Source organism: Carassius auratus, unplaced genomic scaffold (genome assembly GCF_003368295.1).
Source record: "Carassius auratus strain Wakin unplaced genomic scaffold, ASM336829v1 scaf_tig00032101, whole genome shotgun sequence".
Classification (NCBI taxonomy): Eukaryota; Metazoa; Chordata; class Actinopteri; order Cypriniformes; family Cyprinidae; genus Carassius; species Carassius auratus.
In genome coordinates, this window is record NW_020525976.1 from 4592 (window position 1) to 18294 (window position 13703).

Consider the following 13703-nt stretch of genomic DNA (forward strand, 5'->3'; position numbering starts at 1 on the left):
TTTATCAATGCGAAATATTTTTATTATCATTACTGTAATTGCAAAAAATATAATTTATAATAATTTATGCAAATTTGCATTATTTACCCTATATTATTTATTCATTCTTGATGATTTCTATTAATTTATTACCCCATATGGGGGAAAAACGCTCAAATCATCTTGATATAATTAACATTTAACTTTACAATCCTACTAAAATCATGAGAATTAAGACTGCATGGCAGTAATGAGAATGTTATTGCTTTTTGATAATGAAAATTTGGTTAAATGTATAAAATATTATAAAATTTTTACATTGAAATACAAAATTTGGGTTTTTTAATGCAAAAACATTTCTACTCTCAATATTGTAATGCAAAAATAATGATATATTATTTAATCTGCATATTTTATTTGTTTATTCTGGATGCTTTATTATAAAAAAAAACAATACCCCATGTGGAAAAAAAAATCTAAAATTCCATGTAACTAAATTATTTGAGAATCTGACTTGAGAAATCCTATGGCAATTATGAGAATTATTAAAAAATAAAAACATCCAATTGTAATTCCAGTAATGAGATTTTGGAACACTTGGTTGCAAATGTGCTTATGTCGTGGGAAACTGTAAAATCGTAAAAAACCAGGCTTTGTTTTATTTACGCAAATTACAACATTGTATTATTTTCTCATGAATTTTCGGGTGAAATATAAACTGGACATGTTTTCTTGAGATTCTAGCTGTACAGTACGTGTAAACACCCTTCCCAAAACCCATCAGTCAACCGGCCAAAAACACTGTCCTCGTTTCTCTCTCAACCTCATTACTATAAACCATCAACCAAAGCCCCTTTTAAGTGTTTGAGCTTCTGGGAAACACGAAATGATTCAGAGATTCAGAGCAGGAAGGTTCTCTCTATCTCAATCTTCTGCATGTTGCTCTTTCTTACTTTCATTCTTGTTTTCAAGAGCCTCTTTTATGTACATGTCAGACCGGGTTTGAGCACACGCCCCCTTTTTCCAGACACACCCAGCTGGGCACAGAGGAAGACTGTGTGTGTGTTTAGGATGAGATGCACACCCTCGGAGACACACACCTAGTTGTTATGACGACAGGCGTGTGATAAACATCACGCTCCATGCATTTATTTAAAGCTGGCGTTATTCACATTCAGCACTCATGTCTCCACGATTCACAGTAAGAGAGTTCGTCATGGACTATATAAGCATGCACTAAAAAATAAAGGTCCTTTTACATCGATGGTTCCATGAAGAACCTTTAACATCCATAGATCTGAGCAGCTAGAGTAAATGGTAATAAGTGATTTCTCTGGTCCCTCATCACCTCGGTCTGAAATATCCTGGCACGCTCATTTGTTAGGGAAATGTCTGATTGTTATGGTTTAGCTGAATCGCAGTGAGGTCTGTGAGTGTGTGTGATGCTCATGCAAATGTCCTACTGTACGAGCAGCGCATTTACATATCGTACAGTGACATACTGACTGTCAGTTCAAAGGAAACAGGAAACAGGATGTGATGTCATAGGAGGGAAGAGCCATAAAAAATACACACAATGAACTAAATCCTATACACAACTACATCACAGGTTAAACAACGAGCCTTATTCGTGAAAAACAAGCTGAGTGAATCTGTGCAAATCATTCATGAAACTTTTCTTGTGTGAAATGTTACACTCATTTCAGTTGAAAAAAATGTAATAAAAACAAGCATTTTATTTGTTTCTTAAAGGCCCATTACATTTGCTTTTAACATAGCAATTTAATAAAGTATATAAAACATGTTAAAAGTGCATGCTATTTAATTTATATATGTAAATTAAAATAAAATAATGTATTTATTTAAAAAAAAAATGTATTTATTTTAATTATTCAAAGTATAATATTTAATTGCATTTTTATTTAAAAATAAATATTTATGTTTTCCATATATTCGTTTTAGCACATAACTTCTCTCCCTAGCATCTTAATAAAGTGTGTATAACATGTTAAAGGTGCTTTTACCTATTTTATTTCATATTAAAAGATGCAAACAAATCATTTAATTTATTCTACTTAAAATACAATTATTTTATTAAATCTGAAGTAAAAAAAAATATTTAAAAATGAGTATGTTTGTTTAATAAGGCTAATTATATTTGTTTTAGCAGATAGTTTCTATATTTTAGCTATTTTTAACATGACGTGTACAAAACATTTTAAATGTGATTTTAGCTATTTTATTTAATATATATATATATATATATATTCTATATATATAAAGTGCAATATATATACATATAAAGTGCAACTTGTATTGAAAGTAAAGTTTTTGTTTGTTTGTTTATGGACAAAGCAAAAAGGAAGAAATTGCTCCCAGCTCCTTTAATTTACAAATAAATGTGATGTTTACTCACCGAACAGGGTTTTGGCACTGATCTTGCTGTCCGATCTGGCCACCCCACTGCAAAGAAGAGCAAAGGAGGATGAGGAGGGTGGAGGACGATGTCTGCTCTTCATTATTTTAGTCTTTAGTAAACGGTACACTCTCAGTCTAATGTGAACACTGGACAAAGACTGATTAGAAAGATCTACAGGTCGTGAGAGCATTTGGGAGTGAGGAAAGAAGGTATGAGAGAGAGAGAGAGAGAGAGAGAGAGAGAGGTTGTGTCCAACAGGGCAAGAAAGGCAAACATTCCCAAACAGTGCTGCTCTGTTAACTGTAACACACACACAATCTCACAAAAAAAATCACTAACTACGGGATGTTTGGTTAGGTGTGAAGGTTCTAAAAACATTAGTAAAAGCTGCACTCTTTTTACATGCATATAATTCCAGAAACATGCTATAAGAAAGTGAATAAATGCATTGAGCTACTGCACTGTAAGCACACTGTCCTCTTATGTTTCGTGGTACAACTCTCTACAAAGGTAATTATACTTTCAAATATTTCTCAAAAATGAAAATCAGGCCATTATCCAAAATTAACATTCTATCACATGTTCATCAATGGATCCTCTGCAGTGAATGGGTGCCGTCAGAATGAGAGTACAAACAGCTGATTAAAAACATCACAATAATCCACAGCACTCCAGTCCAGCAGTTAATGTGTTTGTAAGTTTGTTATTACAGTGTTTTCACTACAAAACCATCACCAAAATAAGTCCGTCTTCTGTTGTTGTCTCGCATTAAAATCCACAAACGTTTTTGTTTTGGTCTGTTTTTCCCCGTAAACAGTGTGTGATCTGTGCATATTTCTCTCCTGATTCAGACGAGATAACTTCTTCACTGTAGAAAGCCATATTATGGATAGAGCTGGAAGCGATGGTTTGAAGTAAAAACACACAGCTTTTCACTTGAAGACATTAACTGATCGACTGGAGTTGTGTTTTTGGACTCTCATTCTCACGGCACCCATACACTGCAGAGGATCCATTGATTAGCAAGTGATGCAATGCTACATTTCTCCAAATCTGATAAAGAAGCTAATACTCATCTGCATCTTTGATGGAACGAGGTTGAGCACATTTTCAGCCAATTTTCATTTTTGTGAGATGCTTTTCAAAATGGTGTACTCACATTATGCATATTATACTGCATTATGAACTTATTATGAAAATGTTGAGCTTGCATGTTTAAAAGCGACCAAGTTCAACTGTGTATAAGAGTATGACTCAGATCTGAGACTTACTTGGTGGGATTTGTTGGGGTCCCCAAAGCATTCATGTTCTACGACATCCACCTGCAACAAAGAGACACAGACAGAATACATCAACACTACACTCCACCGCAGGAACTGAAACACAGCACAGCATTTATGCACTGTAATATCTCCCTAAACTTCCCACAGGGTGTGTCTGAACACTGAATTCAGCAGTAATGCACTAATGACTCTTTAACCGCCTCTTTAATTGGTCATTAATCTCTCGCTAAACACTGTGCTATTTGGTTTTCCACGCCTCCACCCTTCTCTCTTTCAAAGGCCTTTCCATTGTTTCTTTTTCTTGCTCTTTCCTGGCCGCTGTGAATAATTCATCTCTGTGTGACTCTTGAGGCATACGATTCCTTTAAAGAACTGTAAAAGCTTTTAACAGAGCGTGAACTGACTGTCTGCAATCTGCTCAGCCCCTGAATAAACAATATGCATTATTTTATTATTCAAACAGTCAAATTTCAGTTCAAAAAAAGATTTTCTAATCACTCAATGTCTATTAAAGTAACATTAAACTTTTCACAGTTTGAGAACAGCGCTATTTAAGCGTTAGCATAATGTTTATCCACATTTTACAGTTTTAAAATGCATCATGCCATCCACATTGTTTGATTTATTAAAAACTAAAAACTGATACATTTAGGAATTATTAGTCATTTTTATAGGGGGAAAAAAATCAGTTCAAATTATGTTTTCTCATTTCATTGTGAGAACTTGCATTAAATACTAACATCAAAATGATGTTCAATAACCATTTTGGGAACATTTAAAAACATATACACAGCATTAACCCAAAGTTTTCTTAATAGCAGTAGAACATTATTTAAACATCAGCATAACATTTATCAGGGATTATTAATCATTTTTTTGTGAGTGGGAAAAAAACTTAGTTTTCTCAAATAATATCTGTTTGCAACAAATACTAATAAGGATGTTTCATTAACATATGAGGAACATTTAAAAACATTTACAGTAGCACAACATTTTCTAATCACTCCATGTTGATTATAGTAATATTAAACCTCACCGTTGTCATAATTTGAGAATAACATTATTTAAACTTTACCATAACATTTATCATTATTTTACATCAGCTTCATACCGTCAGAATTTAGAGTTGGAACAACCAAAACTACTGCTTCGAAATAATGCCATCCACACAAAATTCAGAAAATAAATTATTTGAGAAAATCTTTAGCAGTTAAAACACTTTTTCATTTCATTCTGAAAACTTGCATTAAACTAACATTGAACGGACATTCCATGAACACTTTAGGAACAGTTAAAACACATGCACAACGTTGACACAACGTTAGCCCAACGTTTCGGAACATTTCCTGTTACACAGACAGTCTTTGTGAGTGGTATATCTCTGTCTGAGTTTATGAAGTGTATCAGATGCCTCAGTTTACCACGGTACCGGGGTGTGATGAACCACAGTGTTGTTTTGCTTGTACAGCACATGCTCTTCTGTCCGCTGTCCTGTAAAGATGCAGGAGCAGACAACAGCAGGCTGGCAGCCCAGCCTGAAACAAGACCTGCCTTTCCTCGGGACGCGGACATTTTTCTGACGCTTAATTAATTACACAAAAATAAACTCCCCGGCTCGGCAATTAACTGATGCGACGGCATGTGTGTTTCTGGATCAGCGGAGAACCTCTGTGTGTGTGTGTGTGTGTGTGTGAGAGAGAGAGAGAGAGTTTATACTTGCTAATAAAACAATATGCATGCATGTAGAATGTAAAAAACATTATTTGTGTACTTTATTTGCATGTTAGTGGCAGCTGATGTTCAATAATCTGAAGTACTTGTATGAGGGATGCCTATATAAATAAATCTATATTTCTTATGTATATAATTAGGCTTTTATACACCCTAAACAAAAGGTCAGAGGCCCTGAAAAGTCATTGTATAATTAACACAATGATCTCAATAAATGATAAACATAATGATCAGCTGTGGATGTGGACTATAGACTAAACACGGACATGATATGAAAGACACGTACAGTATGGCCGTCATAGCAGTATAACCATAAAATATTAAAGTCACTTCCAGAATGAGGTGAGGATCAACATAAAAGGACTTTGTACTCGTGTTTGTGATGTTCACCTCGAGGAAGGAGTGTCAGAGGTACAGGAGACCGTCCGACTGATGCCAAGGGCTCAAATCACTGAATGAAAGTTTATTGCTACAGCATGCAGTAAGGATGATGTGTCAGATAAGCTGAATGCATGTCACACCTAAACGACCTTCTACATTTGACAAAATGTGCAGTATATAACCAGAGCACACTTTCTAAGGTTATGTATCCCACAATGCAATGCGCTCAACCTTCCTTTTCCAGTGCAATGAATAAATCAAAAGCAAAATCTACTGCAACTTTCAACATAAACTCCCTGACTCTATTAATTATACTAACAAAAAGATGTCTTAAAAATTATATTAAAATGCAAAAAATATATTTATGTGTGTTACACAATGACTTTATTTACTAATTTATTTTACACTTGCTGAAAAAAACATTTAATGAGGACATGTGGCAAATGCAACCTGTTTGTTATGTTTACTGTGGCATACATACTGTTTTATATACATTTAATTGTATGTAATTAAGCATGTATGAAACACCTATTTAGTGTTTTTATTTTTAAAAAGTTATTACTGATTAGTGTTCCTTTTGATTTGGTTTACTAAATTGAATATTTCCTATTTTAATAAGATAAAACAGAAGTTTCTTTAATCCTTTATTTAAGTTTAAACAAATGCGTAAACTTGCTGCGGGAAAGTTAGTTTAACTTAAAATGTTGTTACTGAACAAACCGCCTAACTTTCATTTCAAAATAACACCGCATTCTTTGCAGTCTAGGGTTCGAGTTAGTCTGTAGTAAATAGTTTTATACGGTATAAAAATATAAAAGTCTATGGTATGCCCTTATTTAGATGCCTAGTCAAACGTGTGTGTGTGTGTGTGTGTGTGTAAATGGGTTTGTGAGACAGATTGCAACGCTTTGGTTTTATTGCATGCCTCTCAATTACATAGCTGTGCATCCAGAACATGTAATCTGTGGTGTATCTCTTATCACAGTGTTTTATTCATTGGCCTTAATCTGGATGATATCCGGTATCACTGAGACTGTTTGGAGAAAACAACCCTTAAAAAGTAACATGAACTGTATAGTCCATCAAAATAATCATAAGATCTGTTATGTTCACATCAAACATTTAACATGAGTAATAACATGAGATGTGTTTCAGTAAAGCTCTACACATTTTAGCTTCACTTTTCAATGCTTTAGTTCCTAGTTAAAACCAAATTAAATTGTTTCTACATAATGAACTGCAGGGAAATGTCAAGCTTGCTGTGAAATCGATGGTAATACTACCATTTGGTCGATATGCAGAGATGTCTGTGTTCTCACTGTTGTCCACATGAGAAAGACACATGAGAAATAAACTTTGATTTACTTTCATTCATCTTGTGTCAATAAATGTCAGCTACTGTTGATTGTTGCTTTACAATTGAAAGCAATCTGTCCATTACCCATCCATTCAGCTCAAAGAGAAAAAAACTAGATAAACACACACTACAACAGACCATTTCAGCCAGACAATACACCGTCCGCTTTGACCAATCAGAGACTTACATATAAAACTATATATAACAGGCCATATAGAGCCACGCAAGATCTGTGGGACACTGAGTCCCTGTGTGATGACCCGAAAGCTGTTAAATCAGTGAAATCCTGAACCTTAAGCAAAGTGAAAAACAAAGGCTGTTATGAAAGCTCTGCACATAAGCATTTGACTATGTAAAGTTTTATCAGTACCATACAGTACAAACACAAAGCGCTGATAGCACGGAAGAGTTGCACACTTACATCCATCGACCAGAATAGCTTGTTATTCAATGAGAACTGTATGAACCCGGCCAACAAATAGATGATCTGAGAGCGTTTTGAGAACATTCCCATTAGGATAAGAAAATGTTTTTAAACATTTAAAACATCCATTTTTTCTGTATCAAGACGTTCCTTCTAACATTATACAGTAGGAACATTCTATTGTATCATTTGAGAATGTTACATTTGAATCTTCAAACATTCCATGTCATCATTTTGAAAACATCATGAGAATGTTACATTAGAATGTTTGAAACGCTCATTTTTGGGCTTTTAAGAATGTTTCCTCACAACATTGTGAACATGTATCAAATATTAATAATTTTATAACATTCCATTTTTAATATTTTACATTCACATCACTTTTTAAAACTTTTTTTTTTTTTTTTAGTTTTCAATAAGATTATTTTTTACAAGATAAAATAATTTCAGTATGTCTACATAAAGTTTTATTTCTAAGTAAAAAAGTGTTTCTACAACTGTTTGTTCCCGAGTAATATAAGAAACTGCTTTTCACACTGATTCATCCGTTAAACCACTGACATTAAAAACCCTAAATCTGAAACAGCTAAGAAAAAAGATAACTGTTGTAAAAAGATTGTCACTGTTATATGAAGAGTAAACTGTCTTCTCTGTATGCAGTATGACTAGTCACCGCAGGCAAACTACAACACTTCACAGCAAATAACAATCCCACTTTGAATAAAAAACACCCGCTGGTCACCTGGATGTCTGACGGTCAGGAAAATCAGCAGTGATTGACTCCACACTAAAAATATGACCTTTCTGCCTTTCCAACTGTTAGCTTCCTCAACATTATCAGACAAGATTTGCTCTTTTATTAGGCTAATCTGTGACGGTTCTGTATGTTTGGGTATAAAAAGTTCAAAAGATATACAATATAATTATTTGAAATAGAAATCCTTGCATCATGCATAAATCGTGCCCAGGTTAGCATTACTTTTGCATAAAAATGAATGATGTAATGCTATTGTTTATTTTATTAGATGTAATGCACTGGCTGTATATTGTGTCATCTGTTCAAAGGCATTTGCCATAGCTCGTGTTTTACCAAGGTGAGTTTAAAAGGCTGCTCTCTTTATACCAGGTTTATACAGACTGCAGGTTCATTGACTCTTGTCCTGTGGTATTTGACACACCTGAGCGGTTGAATGGACTGGCATTTTGGGGCTGATTCAGAATTTCCTCTCACAATGTGCCTATTTAAGGCCGCGTCACAAGCCTCCACCACTCCTGGACTTGTTTTTAACCTTAAGCACTCATTGTTGGTTCCATCCACTCCACCTTTCATTTGGGTTCTAGCTTTATTTGTCCAGGCTGATTTGTTTGCGTTTGTTAATCTGTATTTCTCCAGATGTACTGCTCAGTGTTCAGTTTTAACTTCAAAACACATTATTGTGTATGCAAAATATGCATATATATATATATATATATATATATATATATATATATATATATATATATATATTATATATATATGTATGTGTGTGTGTGTGTTTTATAATTTAATAATATTTTATGGGCCAAAATTTCAAATCATAATGCTTTTATTTAAAAATTGGCATATAATCAGTGGATTCAAAATATAATGTGAAACAGTCATTTGAAAACAATGTGCTTGTCATTTTGTGGTGCTGTATTGCAAAATTAAATGACTCAATTGTTTTGATAGTAATTACTGTAAGCGCATATAAGGAAGTAAATTAGCAAACTTAGTCACAATCATCTGTCAGATCTAAACCTGAGAAGCCATATACATTAATGACCGCATTGGTTTCCAAGCAAATTGTATAAACAAGCCACAGAAAGAGCCACCACCGTCTTTTGACGAGGAACATGATGTGTAATTTAATTAGCTTTCACTTAAGTGACTGAGCAAAAACAACCAGCCTCTGATGACTATCTCCGCTTCACCTGCTCTGTTGTGCTCATTTTTAGGCATCATCAGCACAGAAGATTGATTTATTGAGGTGAGAGATATTACAGTGACCAGTCAGTTAACAATTCCAGGTGACCTCAGCCAATCAGATCCCAGGCCTGAATAAAACCACAAAACTCTGATCTGTGCAAGCTTTAAAAGCTATGCACAAAAAACGTCAAGCCCCCATGACCATTAAGCTCTCCTTTATTGACTTCAGTAGTAATGTCTCCTCAAACAAATGGGCAAACGGAGATAATGTCCGCTGGACCTTTGCCCTGCAGGGGTGAATCGGCTTTATAATGTGAATCGAACATAAACATGAGCAAAAAGCTTGTGTCAGCTAAAAGCTTTTATTCCCCGTCCGTAATGATGATGATGGTTTCTGTCAATGACTGTGTTTGTCCTGTATTGTGATCATTTATGAAGCTTGTATGCCGGTCTGATGTCAGAAGGAGGTTTAGATTTGATCAAGCACTCGGGTCAAGCTATCATTGCGGTCACAATCACCAGATGTTTTCAAATCAATGAATACTTTACAAAAGACAACAACTATTGGGAATATAAATGGCACACATATATCTGATTATCATTGTAAAAATGCCAGTCAACTGTAGTCAAACACAAGCTGCAAAACTCAATTTGTTAAGAATTACATCACTGATTTTTGAACTTCAGGACATTAGTTATCAAGAAATATCTCCATGTGTTGAATGTCACCTCAGTCAGTCTTGATTTTATCTTGGCAGGTGAAATATTAACGTTTGTATGTCTCAAATACCAGCAGCCATATTATGTTTGCTAATGAATCAGTACTGTTTAAAGTTTAAAACGTCACTATAACAGTCCACAAACCTGTAAAGAGGGTTCTAGCTCTAGAGTAGTCTGAAAAAAGTGTGTGGGGGAGACCATTTTCACCAAAGAAATTGCTATAATTAATTATAAAGAAAGCAAATAGAGTTTAATTAAAACAAGAACCTTTTAGAAAGACTGAAATAATATACTAAACTATACTAAACATATTCCAGTAGTGTTTGTTTACAACTTTAAAATCATTTTAACCTGTAGGCTACATCATCTGTTATAGGCTAGATGTGAGTGAGTCTCATAGATGCTTTAAGTCGTTTAATCGCATGATGACCAAAAAAAAAAAAAAAATGTCAAGAATTTGCGTTCCGTTCATATTTGCAAATAAACGCAAATAAGAGCGGACGTGACGCTTCAGAAGCAAAGCATCGCAAGCAAGCGCTCCTTATAACGGACGCGTTCCAGTTTTGACGCGTCGCGTCGTTCTCAGTGGTGACATAACGCGCTCTTACCCTCAGCAGAGAGAATCTACGGTCCCGTGCTTCAGTTCGCCGATAAATCCTCCCGTTTCCAGAAAGTCTTGCGGTAAACTCTTCTTCAAGGCTCCATATCAATCTGTTCTCTCACAGAGGTGAACTTTGCTCCAAACACGGAGGGGTTTGGGTAGACAAGGCGACTTTGCTTGACACAGACAAAAATGTAAAACCAAAAGATAAAGTTGAGGACAAAAAGTCTATAAGGACGCAACAGGTGCGCTCGAGCGAGAGTGACAGGTGATTCGCGCTCGTAACTCTACCTGTCAAGCGAGAGGGGGCGGAGCCTGCATATGAGCGCATGCACTTTTAATGCAGTGCTTCTGGAACATTTACAAAACATTTTAGTCATGGACTATTTAAAGGGCTTCGCCCTGTAGATAAGAAAAAACAAACAAACAAAACATGAATAACTTTAAATAAATTCTTATTCTTTTGTACACCTTATGAAAGGAATTTTTAAATACAATTCACTCACTTCACATCCAAAAAAATAAATAAATAAACATGCTTTTTGGATAACGACTGGAGGATATTCATTTATTGCATTGCAATTGCATGACTTCATTATTTTCTGATATTAAAATGAAATCAAAAGTTAAAAAACATAAAACTGAATATTAAGTAAAGGCAAGCATTAAGTAAAATGGTAGAACACTGTATTAAACACTGAATGAAAAATGTTTAATATTGAATATAATATTGCTAATACTTAAAACTGAATTAAACTAACATTGAATAATTGCAATATTTTCTAAAGGTGCTGCATCCGAAACCACTTTATTCATATCCATTTCAATGTCACATAATGCATTTAAGCAATTTATTAAAATGTTACGTTAAGATTGAATGACTATTAATTATAAAGATATCAGAGTACTAAAAGTGAAAAACAATAAATACATACAAAGACCTAATATTGCATTAAATAACATTGAATAATTCAAATATTATTTAAAGGTGCTTTACGCATAGCCACTTTCACACAATGCATTTCCTCAACATACAAACAACTCACTGCATATGAATGCAAATAATTTAAATGTAAATCTTTACTAACAAATATAAATCCTTATTTATTTTATTTATTTATTTATTTTTTGCTTTTCTCCAGAGCAAAAACATGTATCCTCTACCTGGTGCACTATATACCAGAACAATTTCTATACCATACCACTATATCGAATTTCACAATACCTGGACCAAGAAAACATTTGGTTTACTGGAAGTCATCCCTTCGTTATCAACCATTTTATTGCCGTATGATATGCACCATATACTGGCAAAGCAGAAAATGGGTTTAAAGGGACATTACTATAATACTATAACCTCTGTATTTATATCAGAACATGCATGGCATATTGTGACATTTGTTTAGTGATGTAAGCAAATTCCTGTTCCTTGTCCAGTTCGGTAACTCTGTATGATCAAGAAGAAGCATCTTCAAAGAACGGAGTGAAAGAAGAGCAACGGTGTGGAACATTGAACAGGTTTGGATGTCACTGATATGGAGCATGACTCCGGCCTGCAAACACACTTTACTCACTTTAGGATGGATTTTTAGCTGATTATGTAAGAATAAAAATGTAACCCTTACACCATTCCAAACTCAAATAACATTCTTTGTTCTGTAGAATAAAAGTGGATCAAGCTCCAAAAATAACACAAATAGCATCATAAACACGCTCTATGCATTTAATGTTCTATATTCCAGTTTGAACTGTTTAACTCTCATTCTGACGGCACCCATTCACTGCAGAGGATCCATCAATGAGCAAGTGATGGAATGTTACATTTCTCCAAATCTGTTCTGAGAAACAACCTCATCTACATCTTGGAAGGGATAAGGGCACATTTTCATGCATTCCTTTAAAATGAAAATTCACATATGACATAAAACAGAAAAACTTCATACACAAAGTTTGAGTCCACTGGTATGAAGACAGGTCGGTGCAGTACATGCGCACAGATCAGTGGAGTGTTTGACTTTAGGAACCTTGAGTTTTGGTTTATAATTAACATCCGATGACACATTAAATGCTCACTTTCTCAGGATTACATTGACTGCTGAAAGAAGCAAGTTCTGTTAAACATTATTCATAAAACTGTTCAAAAGAATGTCTTGGTGATAAATTTAGAGGCAAATTTGTTTGAGGTTTACAGTTTCCAAACAGAGTTGAATGTAGGACACAGTAGTGATTTCATACAGTAAAAGAACATCATTGCATATGCTAGAGAAAAGATACACACGTGTAGCAATAAACCTCGCACTGTAAAACAAGACACTGCACACGATTCAATCAAACCTCATTCTGAACATATTAGGCCAAATGTTAAACAGACGCCCTCTGTTGGACAAACTATCATACGGCTCCTAAAAGTCATTATTAAGTCTTATGTATTGTATTTACAGTACACAGACACAATTTTCATTTCAAACCAGTTAAAAATAATAACGGCAGATTCTATGAGGTTTCGTTTATGCAGAAAAAAAAATAATATGTTTTGTTTAAAATATGTTTTACATATTGTAAATTTAATAAAAACTGTATTAAAATATATGGATACAACATTTAATTAATATTAGGTATGATGCATATTTGCTTTATCACAATCAGTGGTGGACGAAGTACACAAATCAACTACTTGAGTAAAAGTACAGATACGAATAATAAAATATTACTCCAGTAAAAGTACTCCTTTTTCAATTTTACTCAAGTGAAAGTACAAAAGTACTCAATTTTTTATGTACTTAAGTAAAAAAGTACTGAAAGATAGATGTTTGCAATTTCATATAGGCTAATTTAATTTTATATTAGCACTTTTTTAATT

The 13703-nt window shown here is 34.1% G+C and overlaps 1 long non-coding RNA gene across 1 annotated transcript; it reads right to left on the reverse strand.

Annotated features, from left to right (window-relative positions):
* Positions 1 to 2355: 2355 nt before the first annotated feature.
* LOC113080824 (uncharacterized) lies at positions 2356 to 11145 on the reverse strand. Its single transcript, XR_003282029.1, has 3 exons — positions 10851 to 11145; positions 3670 to 3720; positions 2356 to 2442 (listed from the first exon to the last, which is right to left on the reverse strand). It is a non-coding gene; the product is annotated as an uncharacterized LOC113080824 (long non-coding RNA).
* Between the last annotated feature and the right edge of the window lie 2558 nt (positions 11146 to 13703).